Raw genomic sequence first — 9,997 nt, 5'->3', positions numbered from 1 at the left:
TATTTAGCTTTGATATTGTCACTGACTATTACCAATGTGCTATTGTGAGAATGATTTGAGGAATCTCCACTTAATAGATTCAGTGTTGCTATTGAAGTTATTCCAAAGGGTAGGTTCAACAGAGCAAGTGAAATGTAACTTTTCTTTATCAATTGTCTAGCATCAGTGATGGATGCCATTTAGTCCAATATAGCATTTGGGAAGTAATTCACATTTTTAAAATTCAATCCAGGATTACACTAAAAATAGATCACATATAGGCCTAGAGTTTCAAGCTTTGGTTGATTTGAAATGGAATCTACAAGTTAATAATAAATCTAAATTAAAGAACAGAATTAAGCCAGTGGCTCAGATGGAACTATCCAAGCAGTAGGTAAATCTCCTTTAAATGTTTTTGATTCCGTTGTCAACCAAACAATTCAAATATTACTTTTGTAAAACGGCAAATAGCATAGAATTAGTCATTTAGTAGGATCTCTGGTAAATGACAACACAACATAGCAATACATGGTAGCTGTACAAAACATGGTACAAATATTGGGCACAGACAACAGCACAAAGGGCAAGAAGGTAGCGACAACAATACATCACGCAAAGCAGCCACAACTGTCAGTAAGAGTGTCCATGATTGAGTCTTTGAATGAAGAGGCTGAGAACTGTCCAGTTTGAGTGTTTGTTGCAGCTTATTCCAGTCGCTAGCTGAAGCGAACTGAAAAGACTAGCGACCCACGGTTGTGTGTGCTTTGGGGACCTTTAACAGAATGTGAGTAGCAGAAAGGGTGTTATATGTGCAGGATGTCTGCTGCAGTGGATGTCTCATGGGGGAAGTGAGATGGTTTTATAAATGAGCATCAACCAGTGGGTCTTCTGAGTGGTATACAGAGATGACCATTTTACAGAGGAGTATAGAGTGCAGTGACGTGTCCTATAAGGAGCATTGGTGGCAAATCAGAACGTCTAGCCGCTCGAGAGCACCCCTACTTGCTGCTGTATAATTTACATCTCTGTAATCTAGCATTGGTAGGATGGTCATCTGAATCAGGGTTAGTTTGGCAGTTGGGGTGAAAGAGGAGCGATTACGATAGAGGTAACCAAGTCTAGATTTAACTTTAGCCTCCAGCTTTGATATGTGCTGAGAGAAGGACAGTGTACCGTCTAGCCATACTCCCAAGTACTTGTATGAGATGACTACCTCAAGCTCTAAACCCTCAGAGGTAACATCTGTGGGAGGGGCATTCTTCTTACCAAACCACATGACCTTTGTTTTGGAGATATTCAGAACAAGGTTACGGGCAGAGAGCTTGTTTGTAGAGCGTTTAACACAAAATACGGGGAAGGGGCCAGCTGAGTATAAGACTATCACCTGCATATAAATGATGAGCGAGCTTCCTACTGCTTGAGCTATGTTGTTGATGTAAATTGAAAGCGTGGGGCCTAGGATCAAGTCTTGGGGTATTCCCTTGGTGAATACAGGCAGTGGCTGAGACAACATTTTCTGACTTTATACACTGCACTCTTTCAGGGATAGTTAGCAAGCCAGCGCAAAGACCCCTCAGAGACACGAATACTCCTTAGCTGTCCCACAAGAATGGAATGGTCTACCGTATCAAAAGCTTTGGCCAAGTCAATAAAGATATCAGCACAATATTGCTTAGAATCAAGGGCAATGGTGGCGACATTGAGGACCTTTAAGGTTGCAGTGACACATCCATAACCAGAGAGAACCAGATTGCATACCAGAGAGAATACTATAGACATCAAGAAAGCCAATCAGTTGATTATTGACAAGTTTTTCCTACACTTTTGATAAACAGGGCAAAATAGAAATAGCCCTGATAAAGGATCAGCTTTATCTCCCCCACTTCAAGCTGATTCTATACCATTTTACAGAGGCCTGTTCATGAAGGCTTGCTCATTAAAGCGTCTGACAGGTCCTTTCACTGAGCAGCCATTACGAACACAGGCTGTAAAACAGTGATCACTAAGGTCATTACATAAAACACCAGACTGATACCTATCAGGATTATTTGTGGATAACATTGAGGAAAGTAGCGCTTTCTGGGTGTTTGGAGGTAGGGTATAGGCTGATTCTGATGGAGGACAATAGCATCCAACAACAGTCAACAAAGAGCTATTTAAAAGTTGAATGCTTAAAACCAGCAAATCAAATTGTTTGGACAGACTTGGTGGAGACAACCGAGCGCTGAAGATGATCCTTGTTAACAATCTATCTTGCCGAGAAAGGTTAACCACGTCTCAGTAATGACCAACATCTAGATTGGAGCTGTGAACCCACACTTTCAATTGAAAACCCAGGCTTTTACGAGCGAAGAAATCCGAGCACAAGTCAGAATTGTGATGAGCTTGGAGGGCGCTATAGTGTTGAGCTGCAGTCAACGAACAGCATTCTCATGCAAGTGTTCCTTTTGTCCAAGTGGGAAAAGGCAGTGTGGAGTGCAATAGCAATTGAGTCATCTGTCGGTCTGTTGGGCCGGTATGCGAATTGGGGTGGATCCATGGTTTTTTGGATGATGGTGTAGATGTGAGCCATGACTAGCCTTTGATGGCTACAAATGTGAGTGCTACCGGGCGGTAGTCATTTATACAGGTTACCTTTGGCAATTGTAGGCACAGGAACTATGGTGGTTTGCTTGAAACATGTAGGTATTACAGACTGGTAGTGCTGAACTAAATGCCATCAGATGAATCACTTAACATATTCCAGTCTGTGCTAGCAAAACAGGCCTGTAGTAGCTTAGCATCCCCTTCATCGGACCACTTCCATATTTGGTGCTTCATTTGTACTTCCTGTTTGAGTTTTTGCTTATCAGGAGGATATAGTTATGATCCGATTTGCCAAATGGCGGGTGGGGACAGCTTTGTGTGCAGAGTAAAGGTGATCTATCGTTTTTATCCCTCTAGTTGCACAGGTGACATGCTGATTAAAATTATTGGCCATTAGGAGCGTTGCCTCTGGATGAGCATTTTCTTATTTTCTTATGGCCCTATACAGCTCCAGAGAAGCATAGTGTATTACAGTTCTTAATGTCCTGTTGATAGGATAGTCTCGAATGGAACTTGTCCAGTTTATTCTCTAGTGATTGCACATTCAGCAATAGAACAGAGGATAGAGGTGATTTATTCATTCGCCACCGTAATTTCATCAGGGTGCCCGCACACCAACCTCCTATAGCGCCCTTTTCAAGTATTTAAGCCCTGGTCTGGGATAATCAATGTCTTTCACCTGTGACTCTTTTGAAGTACTGAATAAACTCACACTGAATAAACCATTTATCTAGTGGGTGTTACTGATATTGGGATGGTATTTACTAGATCAACTGTTCAGATGACAGTCTAACACACTATTTTGATTTTCAGTCTCGCAACAAGTTTATTCACAGGCCAACCGTTTATTTCCCTTGCAAATTGTTATTCTCACTACTAGAATGTTTGCCACCTACAAATTAAAATGGTTAACTAAGTATGTAAAGAGCCTTGGGGCTTGTTCCATAATGTCACTCAGAGAATGTTGTTGTTCTTGGGAAGTTATTGGAGTGGCTGACAGATTGCGAAATTACAAAATGTCGGGACTGTACTCTCTTTGATGGCGAGGGAAGGCCTCTTTAGCGCAATGTCTTTCTCTGTGATGTACACTTTCTGTGACCACAGCCAAAATCTTGATGCTGTTGTTCTTCAGCACGTGCTCACCGTACATAGGAGATGGGGATAGTCAGATCTGTCCACAGATTGTGTTTCAATGTCATGGTATCACAGGCCAACATACTGTAGAGGTCACAGGACAACATTAGTGACCTTTTCAAGACCTTAACTATTTTCCCTCCTGAAATACACCACCTTTTTGTCATAATCAATCATTGAGATTGATGCATGTGTCAAACCCAGGATGTTGACAAAGATTTCTAAAAGTTAATAGCTGTAATGTGGTTTTGAGAAGAGTTTCCCAATGGCCTACTCATAAGAGTTCAGGCGACATTGTCACTCTACCTTGGTTAGGACGGATCTCCTGTTCTTTCAATTCGGTCTTTCAATTCGGTCTATCTGGAAGGATGGGATGCCAGTGTATCTTATGGCCTGAGTGTTGACATGGATTAGTAGTATTGATAAAGGAATTCTAAATTCCTCTGTATTATTTCCCAATCAGAATTAATTACTCTGTCAATGCATTCGAAGGGCTTGTAAGACCCTATATTTTATAAGAATGGACAGAGCCCCGGTCTTAAAAGTCAGGTAACAGCGTTTAATTCAAGAGAGTACTACTACATACACATTTTTCCACAGGTTATAAACTGAAAATGACGTCAGTGTTTTCTAAATGTTCTATCTCTTCATGACACCGGTAGAGAGGCCCTATAGTTCTCGAGCCTTCCCTCCTCGCCTGAAGCCAAAGTCAGTCAGTATAAATCAGTACATAATAACATTTGGACTAGTCAGTCCTGATTGAAATGTATACATAATTAGTCATCATTGATAAAAAATTCCCTTAACAAGTATCTGAGTCACACGGTAGTTGCTCTTCAGTACAAGCTTGAGGTCAATCTGCGCAATAATAACACAAAATACCCCAGGAGTGAGGTAGTGTGAGATGAGATGGAAGTTGGACCGTACCAGTGCTTTTCTTCTGTGGGGTGGAGGCTACAGCTTGCCAGCCGTCATAAGGCAGTCTCCATCCACACATGGTATGTCCTGAGCAGCAACACAACAGTCTTTAAGACCTTATCCAATTGACACCTCTCTAAGTAGCCATAATGACCTCATAGCACTTACCATACATTATCATGGGCCTTATGGGATCAGATTCAAAAGTAGTTGACTGTCAGAGGGTTTAGAGACAGTGATTGGCACTGTGCACATTACACCTGCGAACACCCAACACTGGCCATACTTGACTGGATGGCCGCCATATTTGAGCCAAACGCCTTAGTTACCTCCACACTGCCGTTCCAGTGAGTGGGAGATATGCCACCAATGTACTGGCCATCCCACCGCCCCATCAGGACACCTCTGTCATCGTTAGCGCTGATCTGGGCAAGGAAAATAATGTTGAAATGATCATGTTTCCTTAAGAATCTGTTTTGTTTCTAAAAATATAAGTTAAGGGCTGGTTTCCCGGACCTGATTTAAGCCTTGGACTAAAAACCATGCTCAGTGGGGAATCTACATTGAACGTGCTAATACTGTAAAACTTTACTTACAATGCATTTGGAAAGTATTTTGACCCTTTGACTTTTTCAACATTTTTGTTACGTTACAGCCTTATTCTAAAATGGATGGAAGTTTTTTTTTTTTGCTCATCCAGCTACACACAATACCCCATAATGACCAAGCAAAAACAGTTTTTTTTATTTTAGCAAATGTATTAAATAGTCAAACCATTACCACATTTTAAATAAGTATTCAGGCCCTTTACTCAGTACTTTGTTGATGCACCTTTGGTAGCGATTACAGTCTCAAATCTTCCTGGGTATGGCACGACAACATGGCACACCTGTATTTGTGGAGTTTCTTCCAGTCTTCTCTGCAGATCATCTCAAGTTCTGTCAGGTTGGATGGGGAGTGACCCTGCACAGCTATTTTCAGGTCTCTCCGGAGATGTTCAAGTCCGGACTCTGGCTTGGCCACTCGAGGACATTCAGAGACTGGTCCCGAAGCCACTCCTGCATTATCTTGGCTGTGTGCTTAGGGTCGTTGTCCTGTTGGACGTTGAACCTTTGCCCCAGTCGGAGGTCCTGAGAGCTCTGGAGCAGGTTTTCATCAAGGAACTCTCTGTACTTTGCTCCGTTCATCTTTCCCTCGATCCTGACTAGTCTCCCAGTCCCGGCCGCTGAAAAGCATCCCCACAGCATGATGCTGCAACCATGCTTCACCGTAGGGATGGTGCCAGGTTTCCTCAACTTGGCATTCAGGCCAAAGAGTTCAATCTTGGTTTCATCAGACCAGAGAAACTTGTTGTTTAGGTGCCTTTTGGCAAACTCATAGTGGACTATCATATACCTTTTACTGAGGAGTGGCTTCCGTCTGGCCACTCTACCATAAAGGGACAATTTGGTGGAGTGCTGCAGAGATGGTTGTCCTTCTGGAAGGTTCTCCCATCTCCACAGAGGAACTCTGGAGCTCTGTCAGTGACCATCGAGTTATTGGTCACCTCCCTGACCAAGGCCCTTTTCCCCTGATTGCTCAGTTTGGTTGGGCGGCCAGCCCTAGGAAGAGTCTTGGTGGTTCCAAACTTCTTCCATTTAAGAATGATGGAGGCTTACTGTGTTCTTTGGGACCTTCAATACTGCAGAAATGTTTTGGTACCCTTCCCCAGATCTGTGCCTCGACACAATCCTGTCTCGGAGCTCTACGGACAATTCCTTCGACCTCATGGCTCAGTTTTTGCTCTGACATGCACTGTCAACTGTTGGACCTTATATAGACCGGAATGTGTGCGCCTTTCCAAATCATGTCCAATCAATTTACCACAGGTGGACTCTAATAAAGTTGTAGAAACATCAATGATGATCAATGGAAACAGGCTGCACCTGAGCTCAATTTCATGTCTCATAGCAAAGGGTCTGTAAATTCAAAAAAATGTTTTTGCTTTGTCGTTATGGGGTATTGTGTGTAGATTGAGTAGGAGACAATATAATTTAATCAATTTTAGAATAAGGATGTAACGTAACTTTTTACATTTACATTTTTCCACAATTTATTAAGGGGTCTGAATACTTTCCGAATGCACTGCACTTAAGGTCAACAGGTGTAATGCATTATGAAAATACTATTTTCATTGTTACTAGTGGTGTTCAGATTTCCAGTCCCTACCATGGCACTGACCACCCTGCTGACATAGATGGGGTTGCAGGGAAGTCATCCGCAGGGTCTCTTAGGGTTCATATCAAGGAGCTTCAGGCAAATGTCCATGATATTGTCTTCAAACTGGAGAAACAATACATGAGAAACAATACATTTGGGCAGGTTAGCTAGCTAACTTACAACGATTTCTAAAATGAACTAACATACATATTGAAAATGGATTCCAATAAATCAGGTAGACTAAAGGCTTGATTCAGTCTGTATCGCTGAAGCGTTACAGACCGTGAAATTTAAAGTAATTTCCGATTGAGCCGATATGCCGTTACCGTGAATGCAGTCTCCACTAACGTGGGACGGTTGCCCTTTGATATCGCATACTCCCCGCCTTTCCTCTTCTCCAGGTAGATACACCCAGACCTCTGCTGTGTTTTGTGCTGGTCTGTAGTTTCAAAACATGAATTCTATGTTTTTGGTCTCTTCCCAACTTATACACGGTTTACAATCTCACTAAATTAGCCATTTCCAGTTTCATAAACTGATAAGGAATATCAGGAATGTGCCATTTCTCACACCGTGGATATCAAATATTGACTTGTGTTATCATGGTTGTAGTGAGGCACGTCTCCTGCATGTGATTAAGAAAGTGAATATGTTACAGTTCTATTGAACATTTCTACGTATGCTTTACACAATTGTAATCTGTCTGCAGTAGCCTTGCTTTACCATATAAGTCTCTTTTAAAGGAAGTGTACAGATGTCAAATAATTTCCCCATGAGTGAGGAATAATAAAGTTGTATTGAATTGTGTTTACCTTCACACCAGGGGTTAAACTGCACTGGGTGGCAATACAGGCTGAACTCTCCCACTGGAGTGTTTGCTGAACTGGTTACACTTACGACTGAAACTTCCCACGGCCTCAGGGAGCCCGAACACGGACTTGCTCCCCAACGTCTCTGAAGGCTGGGGCTCTGGATGGAGGTGGGGGATTAGTTTAAGGTTGTGCTCAGTAGGCACAAAATGGAAAACTTTCAAAAATGGATGAAATGGTGAGGTACTATCTGTCCAAAAATAAACTGTATTTTCTGTCCGTGTTACTTAGATCTCAGCAATACTATATATAGTATAGCAGAGCTTGCTACCTGTCATGCCATGGTCAACACAGGGTGCCTGAAGGGGCCATGGAGGTCAAAGGTGACCAGGAAGGACCACTGAGATGTCATTGGTGTTGTGGGCTTTGTTGTTCTTCTCACAGTGGAGCTCCACTTTACCAAAGTCTTCAAAAAAGAAAATTTATAAAAAGATCAGCATTTTTTTTGTTGCAACTACCAAAGTAGAAATTAATCATGAATTCCTGCTTTTCGGACATTTATCCTCCATATAATTGAAAAAATACTGACATTCTATATTGTCCCCCTCATCATAAAATGTAGGTCTGGATTCAATCCGATTGCTGATTTGGACAATACACCATTTAAAGGTAATTTCCGATTGAGCCAACAAATGCAATGTTTAACATGAATGTGGTCTGCAAACACATAAAATGTGCATTGTGGACATCAATCTGTTTTTGTCATTGTCTTGTAGAGGTCGACCGATTAATTAGGGCCGATTTCAAGTTTTCATAACAATCGGAAATCGGTATTTTTGGACACCGATTTGGCCGATTTTCTTTCCCCCCCCTTTTTTTACACCTTTATTTAACTAGGCAAGTCAGTTAAGGACACTTTCTTATTTTCAATAACGGCCTAGGAACGGTGGGTTAACTGCCTTGTTCAGGGGCAGAACGACAGATTTTTACCTTGTCAGCTCCGGGATTCCAACGCTCTAACCACCTGCCTCTCATTGAATGCAGTAAGTAGCCAAGGTAAGTTGCTAGCTAGCATTAAACTTATCTTATAAAAAACAATCAATCAATCATAATCACTAGTTAAACTAGTAATATCAACGCAGGAGGATGATTTAACAAAAGCACATTTGCGAAAAAAGCCCAATCGTTGCACGACTGTACCTAACCATAAACACCAATGCCTTTCTTAAATCAATACACAGAAGTATATATTTTTAAACCTGCATATTTAGCTAAAAGAAATCCAGGTTAGCAGGCAATATTAACCAGATGAAATTGTGTCACTTCTCTTGCTTTCATTGCACGCAGAGTCAGGGTATATGCAACAGTTTGGGCAGCCTGGCTCGTTGCGATAATTTTACGTAATTATGCCATAATTTTGAAGGTTGTACAATGTAACAGGAATATTTAGACTTAGGGATGCTACCTGTTAGATAAAATATTAGATACAATATTATTTAACTGAAATAATAAAACGTTTTGTTTTCGAAATGATAGTTTCCGAATTCGACCATATTAATGACCTAAGGCTCGTATTTCTGTGTGTTATTATGATATGATGTAATATTTGATAGAGCAGTCTGACTGGGCGATGGTAGGCAGCAGCAGGCTCGTAAGCATTCATTCGAACAGCACTTTCATGCGTTTTGCCAGCAGCTCTTCGTTGTGCTTCAAGCATTGCGCTGTTTATGACTTCAAGCCGATCAACTCCCGAGATTAGGCTGGTGTAACCGATGTCAAATGGCTAGCCAGTTAGCGGGGTGCACGCTAATAGTGTTTCGAACGTCACTCGCTCTGAGACTTGGAGTGGTTGTTCCTCTTGCTCTGCATGGGTAACGATGCTTCGAGGGTGGATGTTGTCGATATGTTCTTGGTTTGAGCCCAGGTAGGGGCGAGGAGAGGGACGGAAGCTATACTGTTACACTGGCAATACTAAAGTGCCTATAAGAACATCCAATAGTCAAAGGTATATGAAATACAAATGGTATAGAGAGAAATAGTCCTATAAATACTATATTAACTACAACCTAAAACCTTTACCTTGGAATATTGAAGTCTCATGTTAAAAGGAACCACCAACTTTCATATGTTCTCATGTTCTGAGCAAGGGACTTAAACGTTAGCTTTTTACATGGCACATATTGCACTTTACACTTTGTTTTTGCATTATTTAAACCAAATTGAACATGTTTCACTTGAGGCTAAATGGATTTTTATTGATATTAATTTATAATAAGTGTTCATTTATTATTGTTGTTGTAATTGTCATTATTACAAATACATTTTATTTTCTATTGTCCAATTAATCGGCATCAGCTTTTTTGGGGGGTCCT

The sequence above is a fragment of the Oncorhynchus gorbuscha genome, linkage group LG18 (genome assembly GCF_021184085.1).
Source record: "Oncorhynchus gorbuscha isolate QuinsamMale2020 ecotype Even-year linkage group LG18, OgorEven_v1.0, whole genome shotgun sequence".
Classification (NCBI taxonomy): Eukaryota; Metazoa; Chordata; class Actinopteri; order Salmoniformes; family Salmonidae; genus Oncorhynchus; species Oncorhynchus gorbuscha.
Note: the sequence above shows the minus strand (reverse complement) of the source record.